Source organism: Dasypus novemcinctus, chromosome 1 (assembly GCF_030445035.2).
Source record: "Dasypus novemcinctus isolate mDasNov1 chromosome 1, mDasNov1.1.hap2, whole genome shotgun sequence".
NCBI classification, from domain to species: domain Eukaryota; kingdom Metazoa; phylum Chordata; class Mammalia; order Cingulata; family Dasypodidae; genus Dasypus; species Dasypus novemcinctus.
Genome location: NC_080673.1, coordinates 112,090,318 through 112,112,416, shown reverse-complemented (window position 1 = coordinate 112,112,416; position 22,099 = coordinate 112,090,318). Strand labels below are relative to the sequence as shown.

At 36.5% G+C, this 22,099-nt stretch overlaps 1 protein-coding gene across 9 annotated transcripts in view; it reads left to right on the top strand.

Annotated features, from left to right (window-relative positions):
• The window catches only part of CCSER1 (coiled-coil serine rich protein 1), a 1,483,327-nt gene that overhangs the window by 1,238,352 nt on the left and 222,876 nt on the right, over window positions 1-22,099 (top strand). The gene's annotated exons all lie outside the window — the stretch shown is intronic.

Sequence of the window (22,099 nt, the reverse complement as noted above, 5' to 3'; positions counted from 1 at the left end):
ACAGGGTTTGCTGAGTTAATGTAATGTCTTTAAATATTTTAGAAGGTCTTTCTTCTATTAGTGTAGAAGATTCATAATCCAGGTTATTAATCTGTGGTGACTTGGCCCTTGTCAAAGGGTTAATTATTTTCCATTATTCACTGCATTTCCCCTCCCAAAATTTTAAAGATAAGGAGATATTTTGTCATAATGTTATGAGTCTAGGCTAAAATTAAATGCATCAGATTATAAGGTTTAATTTTTGCAATTATCACCATTAACTCTGAGGATGTCCTCTGATGTGCCTTCCTTGTTCTTCATTGGTATTTAATGTTATTGAAAAGAAGCAAGATTGTCCAGAGACAGAGAAGACTATTAGTATAACTATCAATCTCACAAAAATAATCTTCTAGCTATAAAGTTAACCTGGTATCCACAGTATGGGAGACAAATGGGCAGACAGTATTTTAGGGCAGATATTAAATAATGCAGTCTAATTCCATCAAATTGTATTCATAGTTTAGTGTTTGAGGCATATTTAGTTAACATTCTATCTTATTTCTTATGGGCAGAAGTTAAACAATATTAAAATTTTAGTTGTTTGGGAGAAGCTTTTAAAGATTTTCCATATATATTATTGGGTGAACATTACTGGAATAATATCACAAATATGCTTACTTTAAGTAGCAGTAAATATGTACATACTTATGTACATACATAAATTCAAATTTAGATATTTTCAAATTTAGTAAATTAGTAGATAAATTCCAAGAGAGAAGGGATTTTTTTGTTTGTTTGTTTATTGCTTCACTAATACAATTAGGAACTCATATTGGGTGTCTAATAAACATCATTTTAATTGTTAATGACTATGAGGGGGAGGTGAAGAGATTGACTAGCATCAGATTATGTATTATTGGATAACCAACATCTTTGATGTTGATGGCAAAATGCATTTTATTTATCCATAATCTTGTAACAATATGTGCCTGTCTATCAAACTGCCTTATATATTTTTGATTTTCAATATAGAAAGCAAACTTTATTAATTTTTTAAAAGATTTGTTTTATTTATTTCTCCCTACCCCTCAGTGTTTGCCCTTGCTGTGTCTGTTTGTCTTCCTTGTTTTTTTAGTAGGCATGGGAAACTGAACCCAGGAACTCTGATGTAGGAGGGAGGTACCTAAACACTTCAGCCACCTCCATTGCCTGCTTTGTTGTGACTCTCTTTGTATTTTTCTCCTTGTGTCTCCTGTTGCTTTATCTTGTTGCATCAGCTTGCCATGCCTGCCTGTCATGGCAGTTTACTGTCTTCTTTAGGAGGTGCTGGGAGCTGAACCTTGGACTTCCCATGTGGTAGGTGGGGGCTTAATCTCTTGAGCTTCATCTGCTTCCCTAAGTATTAATTGTAATATTTTGAATCTTGTATCCTTCATAGCATACTGTATACAGTAGGGTAGATGAGTTATAAATTTTATTTCTAGTTTTTAGAGAGTCCACAGATGAATGAGGTAGTCAGTGCTAAACTCATAATTCATATATTTATTGAACAAATTGCCAATTTAATAATTCATAAAGTGATGTTAATGTAAGATTTATTTTAAACAGTTAGTTCATTCTTTCCTTAATTCATCCACAAAAACATTTAGAGTGTATACTTTGTGTCAGTCACCATGTGTGGCTCCCCTTTGCAATTGTGCAGGGAAGCGCTTCACGAGCCTAAGTATGCAACCAAGGCAGGGAATTCAGGTACTGAAGGCAGTTACATGTTTTTGAAATGAGTGAATTTTCAGTGCCTAACTCATGGTAATTTCTCTAATGGATACACAACTGGCATAAATGCTTTACCCAAATCTGAGGTATAGATATGGCCAAATCCTTCCATTCTGGCTTTATTTTTATGAATTATAGATAGGTGTGAATGTGCTGTTCTCAATTCATTTGGGGCTGACCTACCCACAGGATAATGATTATCTTTGAAAAGCTTTTAAAATTTGTTCTGTTTCTCTAATTTTCTGGTAACTGGTTAGTTTTCTGATATTTCTACCATCAGATTTCAACAATTATCAACACATGGACATTGATGTTTATTCTAAACTCCCACCTCTTCTGCCTGCTTAATCTTTTGAAACAAATCCTTACATAGTATCAATTATCTGTATTACATTTTTGTGTATATCTATGAAATCGTGGGATTTTAAAAATATACACACTGAAAAGAATCACAATACTACTATAACATGAAAAATTAATGATGATTTTAAAAATATCATCAAATATTCAGTCTGGATCCACATTCTCAAATAGTGTTTTTTTTTTTCTGAGTGAATTTGAATCAGGATTCAAATAAATCCCATTGAAATTGATTGATCTGTATTTTAAATCCCTCTTAATAGAATCTCTTCTTCTCTTTATTTTTGACCTTTAGAGTAGACAGAACTAGGAGCTATAGATATATTTATAAAGACACACACTTCACACAGTAAGTTCATACTGGTACTTTCAACCAAATTAAGAACTTCAGGGATTTTACATGACCTCATGGAATATATACCTGACTCTCTCTGTTCTCATACTGAAAAACGTGATTCTTAATGACACCTACCAACATAATTGATAATTTGCTTTATCCCATACTGTATGAAAAATAGTTTCAGTGACATTATCAAAACTACAATTAAGCAATATGATCACTGAATGTAGTTTGTGATCCTTTTATTTGTCTCTTCAGGGTTTTTTTGTCCTTGGTGAACTTTTAAATGATTTTCAAGTTGAAAATCAAGCATTAAATTAACAGATTAATTACATAGAGATAATAATGTAGAAAAACGTAAAAAAAGAAAAAGAAGCATATATACTAATTGAAGTCTTCAGATTGTGAGGATAAAAGACTGCAGTTTTCTAAAGAATGGGAGAATTTTTTCTTTTTTTGGTAAGATAGAAGTGCCCTGGCAATACAACAGGAACCTAGGCAATAGGCAATTCTTGCGGTTGTTATTTCTCTCATTCTTGTTCTAGTCCCTCTTCCGGAATTTCTGCATCTTTTTCTCTTTTTTTCACATTTGCTTTCTTCTGTTTCTACTAGTAAAACTTTATACTCATCATACGTTCTGTTCCATTATAATTTTGTCTTAATGAAAGAACGCCATGGCCACTCTCATACTTTATTATGGGAGTGCACCTTCCACTACGAATGGCCTCTTTCTCTCAGCCCTTTTGTAACACTTGCCTCTCTGCTATTGGTATGTGGTTTTCACCTGGGACTGACCTGAAAGTGGTTGTTTTGGAGTGTATTCTTCATAAAGGACACTGAGTATAGAAGACATTATGAAGCAAGACCTACTTTAGCCAAGTTCCAGTAAAGTTTTGAATACCAACCTACCTTACTTTTTCAGTGGGTTTGGATGGTGTTTATACTTAGTCACTGTTATTACATAAAATATATGGGAATAAATGCAGTATATTACAATTTTCTTGTGTGGAGAGTTTGTAAAAACTAATGATAGTACTTCTCCATGGGTAGGTGAATTTTAAGGAAATAATTTTAGAGCTTGCATGAAGTAATTGTGTTTCATTGTTGCCATCCCCTTCTATTTTCTTCCTAGGTATCAGATGAGATAACTAAATCTCTTATGACAATCTTATGATCAGGCCCATAGCTTCCATTGAGATTTGTTCTTATTCAACAGCAGCTAGTATTGAATTCAATGTTCTCAAATATTTACTCACAGTAATATGTTCCATTTGGTATGCAATGTGATTTTTGGCTCCTATTTAATAGTAGTTCTATGCCTTTTAGCAAATATAACAGCAGGAAGACCAAAATGTTCAGAACAACAGACTTGTAAAATGTGTGGCATATTTTTTTCTTTTCTGTTTGACTTTACCAGTCTGATATTACTTCTGTAATTCTTGGCAGCTTTACACATTTTTCTGTGGCTTATACTTGAGTAATTTCTCTCCTTTTTAGTTTATGTCTTTTATTATCAACCTTTCATCATGATTTTTTTTTCAACTTAATTGACCTACTCTCTCCTGGTTTCATAATTGCCATTTTTTTAGTTATTATTTTTTTTTTAATTTTTGAAGAAGCATTAGATTACATAAATGTTACAATAAAAATATAGGGGATTCCCACATACCTGACCCTCTACCCTCCCACACTTTCCCCAATTAACAACTGTTGGCCTCCGCTGCGGCACTGCAGGCGGGTCACTGCAGGCGAGTCGCTGCCGGGGATCGGGCCTACGCCACGGCCTGACCGGGGCGGCAGCGGGCGGCTCAAGGCTTGGGGGACGCGCGGTTCGATGGAGGAAAAACCACGGAGACGAGGTCTATGCGCAGGTCTGATTTTATTCGGGAAGTACATGGGGTTTTATAGTGTCATGGAGGCGGGGAGGTTGTGGGAGGGGCATGTCCGCGGGGCAGCTGAGGATTGGCTGCAGAGGCAAGGGCGGACCTGCGGTTTATGACGTAAGCCATTGATGGCAGAGGGGGTTGTTTCCGAGGTTGTGCCGGGGCGGATACGGGATGAGGGCGGTTGAAATGAGGCGGGGAGAACAGCGATCGGCTGGGAGGGGGAAGATAACAGTGGCTGGGAGGAGGGGCAGAGGGAGGCAGCAGCACAAACTGCTGCTGAGAAGGGCCATAATACAGGGAGGTTACGAGGAACAGGCGGGCAAAGTGTAAGGAAGCGAAAGGCAGGGTGGGAGCAGGGGACAAACAACATCTTTCATTAGTGTTGTACATTTGTTACAATTTATTAACATATATTGAAGCACTGCTACTTAACCATGGATTATAGGTTACATTATAGCTTACACTTTGCACCACACAGTTTTACAGGTTTTGACAAAATGTATAATGGTCTGTATCTGTCATTGACTGTTGTGCAGGACAATTCTAATGTCTCCAAAGTTCCCCATACTAAACCTATTCTTCCCTCTCCTTCCCCTCAGAACCTCTGGTGGTCACTGGCTTTATATGAGTGAAACATGTTCTTCCATAGTTAGAAAAATCATTAGTCTACTTAAGTCCACAGTTGCAGTCCCCCCTTATGTTTGTTCATTCCTCAATCATGAGGATTTGGGGATAGTGATGCCCACTCTCTTTCTGATTGCAAAGGGGCTTAGATCCCATGGGACAGATGGATGAAACTTTCTTGCTTGCAGTTGTAGATACTCCCTGTTTTTTGGGATGGGCATTGTCCAAGCTCATCCTTTTGTGTGCTGTTCTGCATAACAATGATCTGGAGGGTAGATGTAGCGATTCTTGCTGAGATGCAGGGCTCAATGGGCATATGAAGAGGTGAAGATATAAGTCTCTAGGACATTTTTTTTTTAATATTTATTTTTTTAATCTATTTCTCTCGCCCCCCCCCCCCCCCGCCAGTTGTCTGCTTTCTGTGTCCTTTTGTTGTGTGTTCTTCTGTGTTCACCTGTATTCTTGTCAGCGGCACCGGGAATCTGTGTCTCTTTCTGTTGTGTTATCTTGCTGCATCAGTTCTCCGTGTGTGTGGTGCCATTCCTGGGTAGGCTGCACATTTTTTGCACTGGGTGGCTCTCCTTATTAGGCACACTCCTTGTGAGTGGGGCTCCCCTATGCAGGGGACACCCCTGTGTGGCACGGCACTCCTTGTGCACATCAGCACTGTGGGTCACACGGTTCAGGAGGCCCTGGCTGTGAACCTTGGACCTCCCATGTGGTAGGCGGATGCCCTATCTATTGGGACAAATCCGCTTCCCTAGCAACAGCAAGTACAGTGCTAAATATAGGTTCAAATATAAGGCGCAGAAGAGTTATGTGTAGGGAAATTGCAAATGTGTCTAACTCTGTTACACTGTGGCACCTATATTCCAAAGTAAGGCCCAATGCCAGGGTGCCAAGTTCATGAGATTGCCTGCCCTGCCTATAGTGTCTAGATATCTCTAGAGCCTTCAGAAGCCCCACTATTTGAGGCACTGTTTACTGTAGCAGTCAAAGAGATCCTGCTGAGATGTGTATAAGTATAACCTCTAGAGTGTCCTCCTGACTCACTTTGAAATCTCTTAGCCATTAAAATTCATTTGTATTTAATATTTACCCCTTTTAGTCACAGTCTTTTCCCAAATGAATTGCTAGTTGCTGCTTGTTAATAATCCCTTGGTGCCAGGGAGAATCATCCTTGGGAGTCATATCTTGTGCCAGAGAGAAAGTAGTACATTATTATGCTGAATTGGCCTTAAAGAGGGGCCACACTGGAGCAACAAGGAGGCTTTCAGTAGATAACTCTTAGGCAATATATAATACTAGGTTAAGTTCCAATTTCTTGAGAAAAGCTTCATAAATATAACCATCAAAATCAAGGGCCTAGCGTAATGGTCTGTCCTTTTTTGCTAGGTACTGTACATCTACTCAGAGGATTCTTGCTACTCTATTAGAAAATGAAGCAGGACTTCCCAGTGTGCGAACTCAATATGAGTTGATTATTGTGTGGTTCTCCACCCACGGAGAGATGCCCCGTGGCCACTTAAACATATTTATAAGCCATAGAGGTATGCCTCAGGTGTACCCCATCCCCATGTCATTAGCATCCTGCTCCAGTGATTCTCCCCACCACTGTTGTGACACATCTGTGATCTAAAACCTCCCCAAAAACAAAGCTAAAAAATAAACAAATAAAAATAATAACAAAATAAAATAATAATAATGAAAATACAAAAATAAAAAGAATAAAGAATAAAAATAAAGGTAAAAATAAAATAAAAATAAAGTACAATAAATTTTTTTCAGTTTTTCTTTTGTCACTGTAAGATCTGTAATCTTTTATGAACAGTGACAATTTATTCCATATGTTCCCCCAATGTCTTATTTTTTTCACTTTAAGATGCTTTAGGTTACCGAAAAGTCACACAAAAAATATAGGGGATTCCCATATACCCAACCCCCTCTCCCCTCTCCCTCTACCCTATTAATAATATTTTACATGTGAATGGAACATTTGTTACCAATTATATACAAATATAATCATTGCTACTAACCATGGTCAATAGTTTATATTATGGTTTACATTTTGCACCATGCACTTTTATAGGTTTTGACCAAATTTAAAACAGCCTGGATCCATCATTGCAAGATAATGCAGAACAATTCCGATTTCCTAAGTTCCAGCTGTTCTATACCCTCCCCCCTAGAACCTATGGTAAATACTAAGTTTCAGTTTTTGAAGAATTAAGCTCATGGTTACATGCAATAATATGGAAGGCTTGAATATCAGACTGTTTTCTTCTATTAGGTATTGCCTATTTTCTAGTTGAGAACATGGCAGGACTGCCCAGGATTGGAGTTAAATATATTCATGTTTGTTCTGTGGGTCTCTACCCACTGAGATAACACACTATGACAAGATGAACATTTTTATATTCCATAGAAGCATACCCAAAGTTGGGGGGATATGCTTTTTACTGCATATCCCCCCAACTTTGACAACATGCACAAGTAACTCTCTCCTGTCATATTTGCCAGAACTTTCCCATCATTGTAGTTTAAACCATAGACCTACTAATCCCCAGAGTTCACATGTTCCTTCCTCCAGCCCTCTCCCCAGTTTCATGGATAGTCCAAACCAACCCTCTATCCTACTCACCTTCAGATTCCAGCACTATCGAACCCAGCCACATCACTTCACCATTATCACCCCTATCCACTGCCCAACCCCACCCTTTTAATTTATCACAGATTTTTCCCATATTGAGCATTAGTTCACCACCCTCTACTGCCTTTTTCTCTTCTGATAGCCTATCTTCCAGACTCTAGCTCTGTAAGTCTATTCAATTTGCTTGAGTCATATTAGTGAGGTCATGTAATATTTGTCCTTCAGTGCCTGGCTTACTTCATTCAATATAAGGTGTTCAAGATTCATCCAAGTAGTCCCATGCATTAAAACTGCATTCCTACTTCCAGATGAGTAATATTCCATTGTATGCATGTACCACAATTTGCTTATCCATTCAACTGTTGAGTGACACTTGGGTTACTTCCAACTTTTGGCAATAGTGAATAATGCCTCTGTGAACGTCGGTGTGCATATATGTTTGTGTTCCTGCTTTCAGTTCTTCTGGGAACATACCCAAAAGTGGGATTGCTGGATCATATAGCATTTCTATAGTTAGCTTTCTGAGGAACTGTCAAACCGTCCTACATAATGGCTGCACCATTCTATGGTCCCAACAGCAGTAGATGTGTTCCCTTTCCTCCACATCCTCTCCAACACTTGTAGTTGTTTTTTTAATAGCTGCCAATCTAATAGCTGTAAGATGATATCTCAATGTAGTTTTGATTTGCATTTCCCTAATAGCTAATGATGCTGAGTATCTTTTTGTGTGCTTTTTAGCAGTTTATATTTCTTCTTTGGAGAGGTGTCTATTCAAATCTCTTGCCAATTTTTAAAATAGGTTGTTTGTTTTTTTATTTTCAACATGTAGTATTTCTTTATATATGTTGGATATTAGGCCCTTATTAGATAAATGGTTATCAAATATTTCCTCCCCTTACATAGGCTGGCATTTTATTTTCTTGTCAAACTCCTTTGAAGTGCAAACATTTTTAATTTTGAGGAGGTCCCATTTATCTATTTTACCTTTCATTCCTTGTGCTTTGGCCATAAAATTTGAGAAACCATTTCTTACTGTAAGATCTTGTATATGCTTCCCTACATTATCTTTGAGGTCTTGGTTCTTATATTTAGGTCTTTGATCCATCTTGAGTTAATTTTTGTATTGGACATGAGATGGTGATCCGTTCTCATTCTTTGAATATGGATATTCAGTTCTACAAGCACCATTTGTTGAAGAGACCATTCTGTCTCAGTTGAGTGGGCTTGGTGGCCTTGTTGAATATCAGTTGGCCAAATATGAGAGGATGTATATCAGAACTCTCAATTCAGTGCCACTGGCCAGTATGTCTATCCTTGTGCCAATACCATGCAGTTTTGACCACTGTAGCTTTATAGTATGCTTTAAGGTCAGTTAGCATGATTTCTCCATTTTCATTTTTCTTTTCAATATGTTTTTGGCCATTTGGGGTCCCTTACCCTTCCAAGGAAATTTATAATCAGCTTTTTCATGTAATTGGCATTTCACTTACTGATCAAGTGTTTATAAATGGAAGTATTTTAGCTTGGTAGTAATTTCTACTTTAAACGAAATCTTATACTGGAGACAGAGGGAAAAAAAATGACTAGAAATTCCACAAATGTTTTGCCTGCATAAAGAAGAAATTTGGTCCCTATTCTTTCAGAACTAACAATGAGTACAGCTCTTCAGTGGTCTAGCAAACTTGTCATGATAATACAAAGATGGAATCAACTAATTCTTGAAATGAAAAGGAAGTATAAGAAGGTTCTGTTGAAGAGGATATTGGACCTCAATCTTATCATGGTGGGAAAACAGAGAATCCTTCTGTGAGAGACTGATGTTCCAACAACAACCCCAACCTTTTCTATAAAAGTGCTCTAAAGCCCCATCCATTGCCATATGACATTCCATGCTTCCTGTAGGCAGGGATTTAATCCCTGTCCCTTTTATTTTTGCTTTGATTCTCTAACAGGTTTGCCTAATGGAATGTAAGTGAATATGATTTATATCACATCTTAGAGAAGCATTAAGGGACATTGTTAGGTTCTGCCAGTATTTTTGCATTTTCCCTCTACCATGGAAATATCAAGTCCAAAAGAAAACTGCTCCTTCAGCCTGGGTGATAGAGCAAGTCAACATGCATATCAGAGACAAAGATGATGACTTAAGTTTTTAATGCATAATGTAAGAAAAATATTTGTTATTGTAAGCCACTGAGATTTTGGGGGAGTTCATTATTGCAGTAGAGCTGAATAATATAATCACTCATTTTTGAAACATGTTGACATTTTTGAACAATCCCTCTTTTCATCGTTGTCTCTAGCTTTTTGCAGTTCCAGGTTTTAAGTTACTTAAAGCTCCTTAAATTTCTGTCTCCTGAATATCTTCTACAAAGTACTTGCTAATAAATATTTTAAGAGCTAATGATTTGATGAATAGATGCAAGACTGGTCATTAATTAGACAACATTTTCAAATTAAGCAATAAATTATCCACATCAAAAGTACCAATTAATCAGTAGTTTTAAAATTCTGGATTACTGAAAAATTACATCTAAAATGTACTATGATTATTATGGTCTTTAAAATTGATATTAGGTGTTTATTTTTCATTCCATAGCCATTCGGAGTGCTAAAACTGTACCTGTTAAAAGGCTAATTAATTTTGTGGTTTAAAAGTTTAAATATCCAAGTTAGTTTTACTACAGTGTAAATCTGAATTTATAAAATATGGTGGTTTTCTACTTATTGACTATTTAATTAGATAATATCCAATAGACTTATGATGCACAACTTGCCTATATTCAAGAAATTAACATGGAATGGAATAAAACACATATTTTACTTGATTCATACTCTAAAGAAGACCAGAAAATGTGATTGAGAAATATAAGCATCAAAAAGCCCAATCAAACAGAAATCCAAATTTATCATTTCTTATACCTGTGTAACAGAGTTGATAATTTTCATTTTTAACAATATCTAGTTGATATAAATTTGGACACTCACAAATCAAAATACACAGGCAATCTCAAATTGTATAATTTCTTCTGTTTTTTTAAAGAAGAAACTTCTACCTATGACCAAGACCATAAGGCTTTCTGTCCTAGAGCCTAAGACTATACCGTCAGATCCCTAGCAATTTTAAAAGAAGAGAGAAAGGAGGAAGAAGGTCAGGGGAAGCTTTAGAAACATTTAGAATTCCAAAATATAAAGTCTGTTGTATTTTTCCCTTCAAGGAGGTGCAGGCTTATTTGTGTCCACTAAGTTTTCTACAATAAACCAAAATGTTTTCTAAGCAGAGACAAATTCATTTTAAATTACCTTGGACGTATCTCTATATGTGTCATTGTAACCACGTTTCATCATTTGCCAAGACCTTGGTGTTTCTGAAAGAACAAGCTTGGACATTCTTTATTATCACACTGCTCAGACATGGAAAGGCTAAACACTATGTACTCAAGTTTTATTTTTCTAATCTTCTAAAATGCCAAGTGTTATACAACTTTAACCATTGCTAGGATAATCACATGCCACAGTATATCAGTAGAACATCCTGACTTGTTTCTCTCTTCCAATTACTCACATCCTCTAGCCTTCTTCCCTCATGATAGACACAAATGGATTTTGTTCTAAAATCCAGGTATATTTTCATTTGGCTTTTTTTTTTTTTAGCCTTTTCAGTTATACATTATAGTACATTGCTTTTCTTCTAACATTTTTCCTTTCCTCTTTCTCAAATCTAGTGCTCACTGTTTTTCCCTTTTTACTTATTTTTAGTCCACTAATATTATAACTCTCTGAATAGATATACTATGATATAAACAGAGCCAAGTGATCACATAAAAGCTTTTAGCAGTTACCTGCCATACAGCTAATATTCAAAAACTGTATTTAAATTCAGTTCATGTGATTACCATAATAGGTTCATAAAACATAATGAAAAAAGATAAATGAAGTAATTTATTAAGTCCTATGCATGTAGGTAATGGATTCTCATAAATAGCAGTAACTAAATTTGAACCTGTAAATACTGCATAAGAGAGAAACAACAATAAGCATGATTGTGAATGAATCTCTTTCCAAAAAAAATCTCATCAAATAAATTTCCAGAATATAAACGAAGCAGGCTACAGAAGGATTTGGATCTTCAGATTAAAAATAATTATATTAAAACTTAGGAAATACAACCAGGGTAGTATCACTTTGCCATGCTACCAGCAAGCACTAATATTGAGGCCTTTTGTACTTTTACTTTTAGACCTACATTGGTTACTCTACAGAACTTTATAAATTTATGTTGGAAAGAAAAAAAAAGATCTTTCTTTTTTTGCATGTGACAAATGGGGGGAAATGTTCTAATTCACTTTTGCTACCAACATTTTTTAGTTCTGTGGCAGATGATACAGGGTATTCAATTGTGTGTATGCAAAGAAGCCAATACAATGGTAAATGTGTAATAAAGATTTTGAACATTTCAAATAAATATTCTTCATCTGAGGCATCGCATTTCTGTTTCTCTAGTTAATTCTTTAAGCTTTCCTAGCCATTTCTTTTATTGTTATCTTTTCTCAAAATTTTCGCTGAGAGACTCTAGGGTGAAAGTTATTAAATTAAAACAATGTGATACCAAATATAAGAATTTTCATTTGTACCTACATAGATATTACTCCTTTTATATACCTCACCGTTGGAGAAAATGCCTTGAATTCATGATTTTAAATAAATTAGATTTCACTTAAACTATTTTATGGTGTAAATAATAAACTAAATAATAGTGAAATTTTAAAGAGATCAGGAAACACAAATCAATTTTATCCTTTAGGCAAGTAAGTTGTCATTGTGTTACAATTCGAGAGCTGAGTGGTTGTGACAGAAGCAGCAATTTGACTCTCAAAGCCTAAAATATTTACTATTTTGCTCTCTACAGAAAAAATTTGCCACTCTCCATTATACTTCATTTCTAATTGGAGATGGGGGACAAGAATAAAATACATAAGATGAAGATAAAAGTGTATAGATTGAATATTTCTTTTTGATACATTATAAGGAATTGTTATCTTGAGGAGCAACTATTAAGCAGAGTGAATTTCACTTTTATCAATCATGAAGGGTGCAAATGCTGCAACAGATCTGAGCATTAGACTAAAATATATACTTTTTTGCCTTTTTTATCTTTTATTTTTTTTTAATTATTATTTTTTAAAGATACATAAATCACACAAAATGTTATAATAAAAAAGAAGAGGTTCCATATACCCCACACTCCACACCCCCACTCCTCCCATATCAACAACTTTTTTTCATTAGTGTGATACATTCATTGCATTTCATGGGTACATTTTGGAGCATTGCTACACCGCATGGATGATCGTTTATGTTGTAGTTTACACTCTCTCCCAGTCCATTCAGTGGGTTATAGCAGGATATAAAATGTCCTGCATCTGTCCCTGCAATATCATTCAGGACAACTCCAAGTTCCAAAATGTCCCCATATCACACTTCTTTTTCCCTTCTCTCTGCCTTCAGCAACTCCCATGGCCACTGTCTCCACAACAATGATATAATTTCTTCCATTGCTAGAGTCACAATAATTCTATATTAGAATACCAGTAAATCCACTCTAATCCATATTATATTCCTCCATCCTGAGGGCCAGGGATGGCAAGTCCACTCCACCTCTAAATAGAAAGGGACTTAGCTCCCACATGGCTGATGGATGGAATTCTCTTGCTTGCAGCTATAGACTCTCTTGGTTCCCTGGTTTAGTGGTTGACCATCATCACCTCCCTGTTGGCAGACCTGGATTAGTCCAGAGAACCAAAGAGTAGCTTTTGCAACTCCGTTGAGGCTCATGGCCCAGCTGGCACATAGACAGTCCAGAGATTCAAGTCTCCTAAGCATATACCAACCCCAGGTTCAGTAAAAGTCACAGAAGAGACATGCATAGAGAAGTCACATCTGAGTCCAACTCAATCACATACAGGAGCACAAATTCCAAAATATGGCCAACTGACAAAGCACCGAACTCCAGAGCCATCTGTCAGGACTGTAGGACCTGGATGTCTCCATAGCCCTCAGGAGCATCACTTCCCAGGGTTTTATCTAATTTGGCTGTCTCTGAGATACTGCTGAGATGTGCATAAGTGCAACCCCTCTGATGACCACCTGACTCATTTTGAAGTCTCTTAGCCATATAAATTCATTTGTCTTTACCATTTCCTCCTTTTTTTAAAGGTCTTTTTCTAGTTGCATCATCAGCTGGTACTCAGCAGTAATCAATCAGCACCAGGGAGGCTCATCCCAGGGAGTTAGGTCACACACTGGGGGGAATGTAATGTATTTACATGCTGAGTTTGACTTAGAGAGTGGCCCCATTTGAGCAACATGGAGATTCTCTGGAGGTAATTCTTAAGCACCCTGCAGCTCTAGGCCTAGTTGAAATTTCAAGAACAAAGGCTCATAAGCATACTCATCTGTATCAAGGGCCCATCATTGGACCATCATTCTTCCCTGGTCTTTTCCCTTGTACTTGGGGGATTGTTGCTGCTCCATTGGGGAGTGTGACAGAATTTCCTGGAATGGGAACTCAGCACTACCTCAGTTGATGTGTGGTATTCTACCCTTAATGTCAATACCCAATGAACATCTGAACATATCTATATACCCTACATGCATGTACTGGAGAACTCCCTCCCACCCATGTATCCCCCATCAATGACACCCCACAATAGTGCTCCTCCCCTGTCATAGTTGAACCCCTCTGTGATCCAAAATTTCTTTAATAATGAAACCTAATATATTGCCAAATTCAATTAATAGGAAAATGAAATAGCAATGATAGGTTTAAAGATTAGAAATAGAATATATAATAATTTAGAAAAACTAAAATAAAGTAAAAAATAAATTGGGGTGTTAAAAAAAGAAAAAATATAATTTAAAGGTTTTTTTTTATGTTTTGCCTTTTGTCACTGTAATAGGTGTTGCCCTGTGCGTACAGTGGGAAGGTAACCTCTTCCATTTCTTCCTCAATGTATACGACTTAATAATAATAATTATTATTTTTATTATGTCCTCAGATAAGTTTTAGGTCACAGAAAAGTCACATATAGAATATAGAGAACTCCCATATACCCAACATCAAACCAAACCCTTTTCCCACTTCCTCAGTAATGATCATTTAACATGTGGATGCTATATTTTCTGCAACTGATGTACAGATATTGAAACATAGCTATTAACCATGGTTCCATTATGGTTTACCTTATGGTTTACATTTTAGACTGTACACTTTTATTAATTTTGGGTTACATTATGGTTTGCATTTTAGACTATATACATTTATAAATTTTTAATGGTATTTAACATGGCCTGTACCCATCATTGCAGGATCAAACAGAAAAATTCCATTGCCCCCCAGTCACTCCCTCTTCCAAATATTCTTTTCTTCTCTCTCCATCCCCTCAGGGCTCACAGTGAAACCCAAGTTTCACTGCCTGAAGGACAAGATTCATAGATACTTGCAGCAATGCTGAGGGCTTGACACACTAGTCTGTTCTCCCCCATTAGGAGCCACCCATGCTCCCAAGAGACACTCTCCCTCAGGCCTCCCCAGGATGGGGCATAACACCTTTCCACTGATTGTATGGGTCTCCACCCACTGATATAACACCTTATGACATGATGAGAACTCACACACCCCCTAGAAGCCTGTGCCAGGGGCACCCTGTGACAGATGCCCATCAAACACCTTGAACCAGTAATCCTTCCTATATATTCTAAAGAGTTTTCTCAACATTATAATTTCAGCACATTCCCAACAATCTCCTGTGTTCGTTTACTCCCCTCAACCCCCCCCCCCCACAGTTCCTTGGACCATCTGACTGATCCTCCCAACCCAGGCCCCTCTAGCCTGCAAAGCCCAACCCAAAATATCCCTATGCCTCCATCTTCTCCCTTCACTGCACAACCACTTACTTCCATTTTATTATAGATTTCACCTGTGTGGGCATTGGCTCACAAACTTCCTCTTCCCCCTTATTTCCTATAAGCCTATCTTCCAATCCCCAGCTCTCTGAGATGATTCAATTTGCTTAATTCATATTAGAGAGGTCACATAATATTTATCCTTCAATGTCTGGCTTGCTTAGCTCAAAATATGGTCCTCAAGATTCATCCATGTTATTCCATGTGTTAGGACTGTATTCCTTCTTACAGTTGAGTAGTATTCCTTTGTATGTATATACCACATTTTGTTTATCCATTCATCTGTTGATGAGCATTTGGGTGATTCCAACTTTTTACTATAGTGAATAATGCTGCTATGAACATTGTTGTGCATATATCAGTTTGTGTCTTTGTTTTCATTTCTTCTGTGTATATATCCAACAGTGGAATTGCTGGGTCATATGGCAAATCTACAGCTAGTGTTTTGAGGAACTGCCAAACTGTCCTCCAGAATGGCTGGATCCTTCTACATTCCCACCAGCAGTGGATGAGGGTTCCAATTCCTCCACATCCTCTCCAGCACTTGTACTCTTTTTTTTTTTTTTTTTGATAGCTGCCTGTCTAATGGGTGTAAGCTGGTGTCTCACTGTAGTTTTGATTTTCATTTCACTAATAGCTAGTGATGTTAAGTGTCTTTTCCATGCTTTTTAGCCATTTGTATTTCTTGTTTGAAGAAGTGTCTGTTCAAATCTCTTGCCCATTTTTTGAATGGGTTGTTTGCCTTTTTATTTTCAAGATATTGGATTTCTTTGTATATGCTGAATATTAGGCTCCTTTCAGATATATGGTTACCAAATATTTTCTCCCATTGGTTAGGCTGTCTCCTCACTTTCTTGATAAACTCCTTTGAGATGCAAAAGGCTTTAATTTTGAGGAGATCCCATTTATTTATTTTTTCTTTTATTGCTCATGGTTTGGGTGTGAAATTCATGAAGCCATTTCCTATTACAAGGTCCTATAGATGCTTCACTACATTGTCTTCTGAGGTCTTTATGGTCTTGGCTCTTATATTTAGATGTTTGATACATCTTGAGTTGATTTTTGTATAAGGTGTGAGATGGTAATCCTCTCTCTTTCTTTTGTATATGGATATCCAATTCTCCAAGCACCATTTGTTGAAGATGCCATTCTCTCCTAGCTGAGTGGCCTTCGTGGCCTTGTTGAATATCAAATGACTGTATATGCAAGGATCTATATCAGAACTCTCAATTTGGTTCCATTGGTCAGTATATCTATCCTGGTGCCAACACCATGCTGTTTTAACCACTATAGCTTTGGAGCATTCTGTAAAGTCAGGTAGTGGGATTTCTCCAATTTAATTTTCCTTTTTCAATATGTCTTTGGCTATTTGGGTCCTTTTTCCCTTCCAAATTAATTTCATAGTTAGTTTTCCAGTTCATTAAAAAATGCTGTGTTGTTTTTTATTGGAATTGCACTAAATCTGTAAATCAGTTTGGGTAGGATAGACATTTTGATGATATTTAGTCTTCCTATCCATAACAGGGAGTATTCTTGCATTTATTTAAGTCTTTGGTTTCCTTTAACAGTGTTGTATAGTTTTCTGTGTATACATCTTTAGTTAAATTTATTCCTATGTATTTGATTTTTTAATTTACAATTGTAAATGGGATATTTTCCTGATTTTCTTCTCAGATTGCTCATTTTTGGTGTACGGAAATGCTACTGATTTTTGCACATTGATCTTATAACCTGTGACTTTACTGATCATTTATAAGTTCTAGAAGCTTTCTTGTAGACTTCTCAGGGCTTTCTATGTATAGGATCATGTCGCCTGCAAATAGTGAAATTTCATTTTCATTAGTTTCAAGGTACTTACTGATTTCTTTTGAGATTTCCTCTTTGACCCTCTGTTTCTCTAAGAGTGTGTTGCTTAACTTCCATACCTTTGTGCTTAATCTGGTTCTCTGGCCTTTGCAGTGTCCAGCTTCATTCCACGGTGGTCAGAGAAATTATTTTGTATGATTTCAAACTCTCTGAATTCACTGAGACTTTCTCTGTGGCCTAGCCTATGGTCTATCTTGGGGAATGATCCATGTGTGCTTCAGAAGAATGTATATCCTGCTGTATTTGGGTGTAATGTTCTGCATATGTCTATTATGTCCAGATCCTCCAATATATTATTCAAAGTCTTTGTTTCTTTATTGATTTTCTGTTGAGATGTACTGTCTAATGGTGATAATGGTGTATTAAAGTCCCCCATTATAATTGTAGAGGCATCTACTCCTCCACTTAGCTTTTCCAGGGTTTGTCTCTCATATTTTGAGGTGCCCTGGTTAGGTGCATAAATGTTTATGATTGATCTTTCTTCTTGTAAGATTACGCTTTTTACTTATAGGTAGTATCCATCTTTGTCTTTCACAATCATTTTGTATTTAAAGTCTATTTTGTCTGATATTAGTTTAGCTACTTCTTCCCTTTTTTGGTTATTGTTTGCTTGTAAGGTTGTTTTCCAGCCATTCACTTTCAACTTCCTTGAATCCCTGTTCTCTGGTGGGTTTCATGTAGACACCATATAGACGGGTCATATTTCCTTATCTGCCAATCTGTGTCTCTTGACAGGTGAGTTTAAGCCATTGACATTCAGTGTTATTACTCTCATGGAATTACTTATATTAGCCATATTTTCTTTGGATTTGTGTAGTCATATGTTGTTTTTATCTCTCTTTTTGTTTTGTTTTGTTTTTTAGTTATTCTACACTCTCCTCCAACTCTATCTCTCCTGTTTCTTTTTCTTTCCTCCTGCAGAACTTCCTTTAGTATTTCTTGAGGCAGTTTCTTGTTGGCATACTCACTTAGAGTCTGTTTATCTGTGAATATTTTGAACTCTCCATCATTTTTGAATGCCACCTTTGCTCAATAAAGTATTCTTGGCTGGATTTTTTTTTTTTTCTTTTTGTACCTTGACTATGCCATACCACTGCCTTTTTTGCCTTCATGGTTTCAGATGAGAAATCAGCACTTAGTCTTATTAAGCTTCCCTTGTATATGATGGTTCTCTTCTCTCTTGCTGCCTTCAGTATTTTTCTTTGCCTTAAGCATTGGATAATTTGACAAGTATATGTCTTGGGTTAGGCCATTTGGGATTTATACTGTTTGGGGTGCGTTGCACTTCCTGATCATGTACATCCACCCCTCTCAATAGGTTTGGGAAGTTTTCAGCCATTATTTCCTCCAAATCCTTTCTGTCCCCTTTCCCTTCTCTTCTCCATCTGAGATGGGTGTAATGCGTATGTTTATGCATTTTGTGTTGTCATTCAAATCCCTAAGTCCCTGCTTGATTTTCTCTGTCTTTTTATTGATCAGTTCTACTATCTGTTTGATTTCAGATGTACTGTCTTCCACATTACTAATTCTCTCCTCTGCCTCTTCAAATTTACTGTTATTTACTGAGAGTATATTTTTTAATTTCTAGGATTGTGACATTCATCACCATCATATCCATTATCTTTTTATATATATTTACAATTACTTTAGTATGCTCTCCAAGTATTTTCTTAATATCCTTAGTCTCTTCCTTCACTACATTAAGTTGATCAATGATATTTGTTTGGACAGCTTTGATTTGTTTAATGCTCTGCTCCTTTTCCTGGTTTTTAGTTTGTTCATTGGATTGGGCCATGTCTTCCTGATTATTGATATAGTTTGTAATTTTTTGTTTCTCTCTGGTCATTATTTTATCTTGATGAGTTTGTTCAGTTGATTAGCTTCTCTGTCTAATCTTGGGTTTTACTTAGGTGCTGTTTGTGTGTGTGTGTGTTAAGTTTTCTCTTTGAAACTTTGTTTTTCTTATTCCATTTCCTTGTTGTTGTCTAAGTTCCCTTGAAGGAAAAAGATTAGGGCCAGGGAAAACAAAAGAGGTAAGAAAAGAAAATTTTAATAATAGTATTTATAGTAAATGTTAGCAGAACAACCCTATAAGACCTAGGAGAATAAATATTAAACTCATGTAAGCTGTGTAGAGTTATAGGAATAAAAAAAGTGGAGTACCTACAATAAGAGGGGAAACTGATTATGGAGAAGAATATAGTATGAATTAAAAGGCCAGCATGATTAGGAGAGAGGGAAAGAGAAAAGAAAAGAGAATAACATAAAGAGTTAACTATAGATAGAAAACAGCATAGAAATGTTAGAAATAAAAAGCCAGAAAAACTGGGGGTTAAACAAAGAGAGGTGGAATGTAAGAGCAACTACAGAATGTGGAAGATAGAAAGATGTAGGAAGGAAAAGAGATAGCATTGGTAGTCAAAAATCAGTACACATACAAAAGTAGAAATTGAGGATGAGGATGAGGAAGCACAACAAACAAGAAACAAGCCAGCAGCACCTAATAAAAAAATTATTTTAAGGGGTGTGGGCGGATAAAGAAGGAAAGATAAGAAAACAAACAAACAAACAAAAACTGGACAAGTCCTCAAGCAAGGAGTCCTCTTTGCAATTGAATAAACTGATTAGGAATCTGTCCTTCCCCTTTCTCCCTTTCTCACTTACCTCTCCCCAGGCAGCAGGAAGCATGTGTGAGAACTCCTCTCTGAAATTCAAAAGGTACCCTAGTGAACCAACACACCACAGAAAATAATGACTCTCAGTTTATTTGAGAGAGAATACCCACACCTTGCTGGGAACCTTAAATATGTTCTTGGAAGTCTACCAAGCACTTCCTACTGTCTCCATCCCTTAGGTGTGTTGCACATGACTAGTTAATTGCCTGACTCCACTTTCTCCCAAACCAATTTTCCCTATCCCAGGGCATTTAGGTAAATCAGACTGCCTCTGCAAATTCACCTCTCACCTCTTCCTAGCTTCTCAAGTCAGCTGGTATGTTCCTCAAAGCTCAAAAAGGGTCCAGACAATTAAACCCACAATCCTTGGGCCCCTCTGCATGCTTTATCAGAACCCTCCCATTCTCAGAGTTTGTCTGAGACCTGCAGGTTCATGGAACACCAGGGTTCGGGATTCATGGAGTGCTGGGTTTGCGGAACGCAGGTTTGGGAAACACGGCGTTCAAGGAATGCCGCGGCTACCTCCCTTAAGGGAGAGGCTTAGCTTTCCAACAGCTTCAGGCACAAACTCCAGAAACCCATGGTTTTACCTTGAGCAATCACTCTTTTGGTAACACTCTCTCCAGGTCGACGTCCAGAAGTCTTCTGCTTTGTGGGTTGCCAAAACAGCTCACTCAGGCAGGATTTTGTCCCTACTCAGTGTTTTTTTTTTAGAAGAGATGATATGGGTGCCCTTACTCCAATGCCATCTTGGCCTGCCTCCTCTAGACTAAATTTTAATATTCCAACATACTATAGGAAGATTGGGGATGATGGTTAGGAAACCTATGTTTTTGTTAAAGAACCAGATTTAGCTCACAGTGGGTAATCTATTCCTGTTCTAATTGCTGCAGCTAAGCTAATGTAAATTTTTTGTAAAAGTTTTCAACTTCTATATAATGGATGTTTTCCTAAATATTTCTGATTAACTTAGTCTTCTTTTGTTGGGGGGTGGGTATCTTAAAGAGTCACTGTAAATAAATGATATTAAATTGGATCTTTCCTGAAGCATGAGAAATATAACACCTAGGTCTATAAAACCTTTGTAGTTTGACTGAATGAAGTCATTGTTGGTGAAAATGTATTGTGGATAAGTAATGACATATTTTGAAGAACTTTTAAATTAATTGGGAAAACAGATTCTTAAAAGTAACACTGATAAATGAGTATTTCAGTTGTGAATTTCATGAGATTAAAATTCTGTATAACATCAAGTCAAATTTTTCTAATGCATTTCTGAAATGATTTGAAATAATCAGAAATCCTCTGTGTGTTTTTAAATAAGTTTTGGGATAACAGTTATACTTTAGAATAAGAAAATAAATAACACTCCTCATATCACAGTCTTTGGGGAGAAAGCATTGCCATGCTGATACCTCAAGCTTAGACTTCTCCTAGTTCCCAAAACAGTGAGCCAACAAATTCACATTGTTTAAACTAACCCACTGTACAGTATTTGCTTTAGCAGCTAGCAAATTAAAATATCCGTATAGGGAATGTGTAGTAGTAATATATTTGAATTAAACTGAATATACTATTCGTTTTCTCCATGTGTACCTTAAAGAAATTCATTTTTTGTTCTTTTTTTCTCTTCCTATATCTTATTATATATTTTCTTGCCTTTGCAGAGTTCAATATTACCTAAACCTTTAATTTCATACATGGAAATATAAATATTTATTGTTATTGCTATATAGTTTATAAATTTTCCCTTACTTCTGTAAGATCTAGAACAGGAATTTGGAGTTTAGAAAAATACAATTGCATAGTAAATGTTACTACTCCAGTCATTATTTTCTAGCTTTTCATAGCAGTTTTTTATAGTGCATTATTTGTAATATAATTAATTACTAATCTCTCTCTCTCCTACACTAGTCTATAAGCTCCATGAAAGCAGATGCAATATTTTATGATCTTTGTATTCCCAGGGCATAATGTCTGT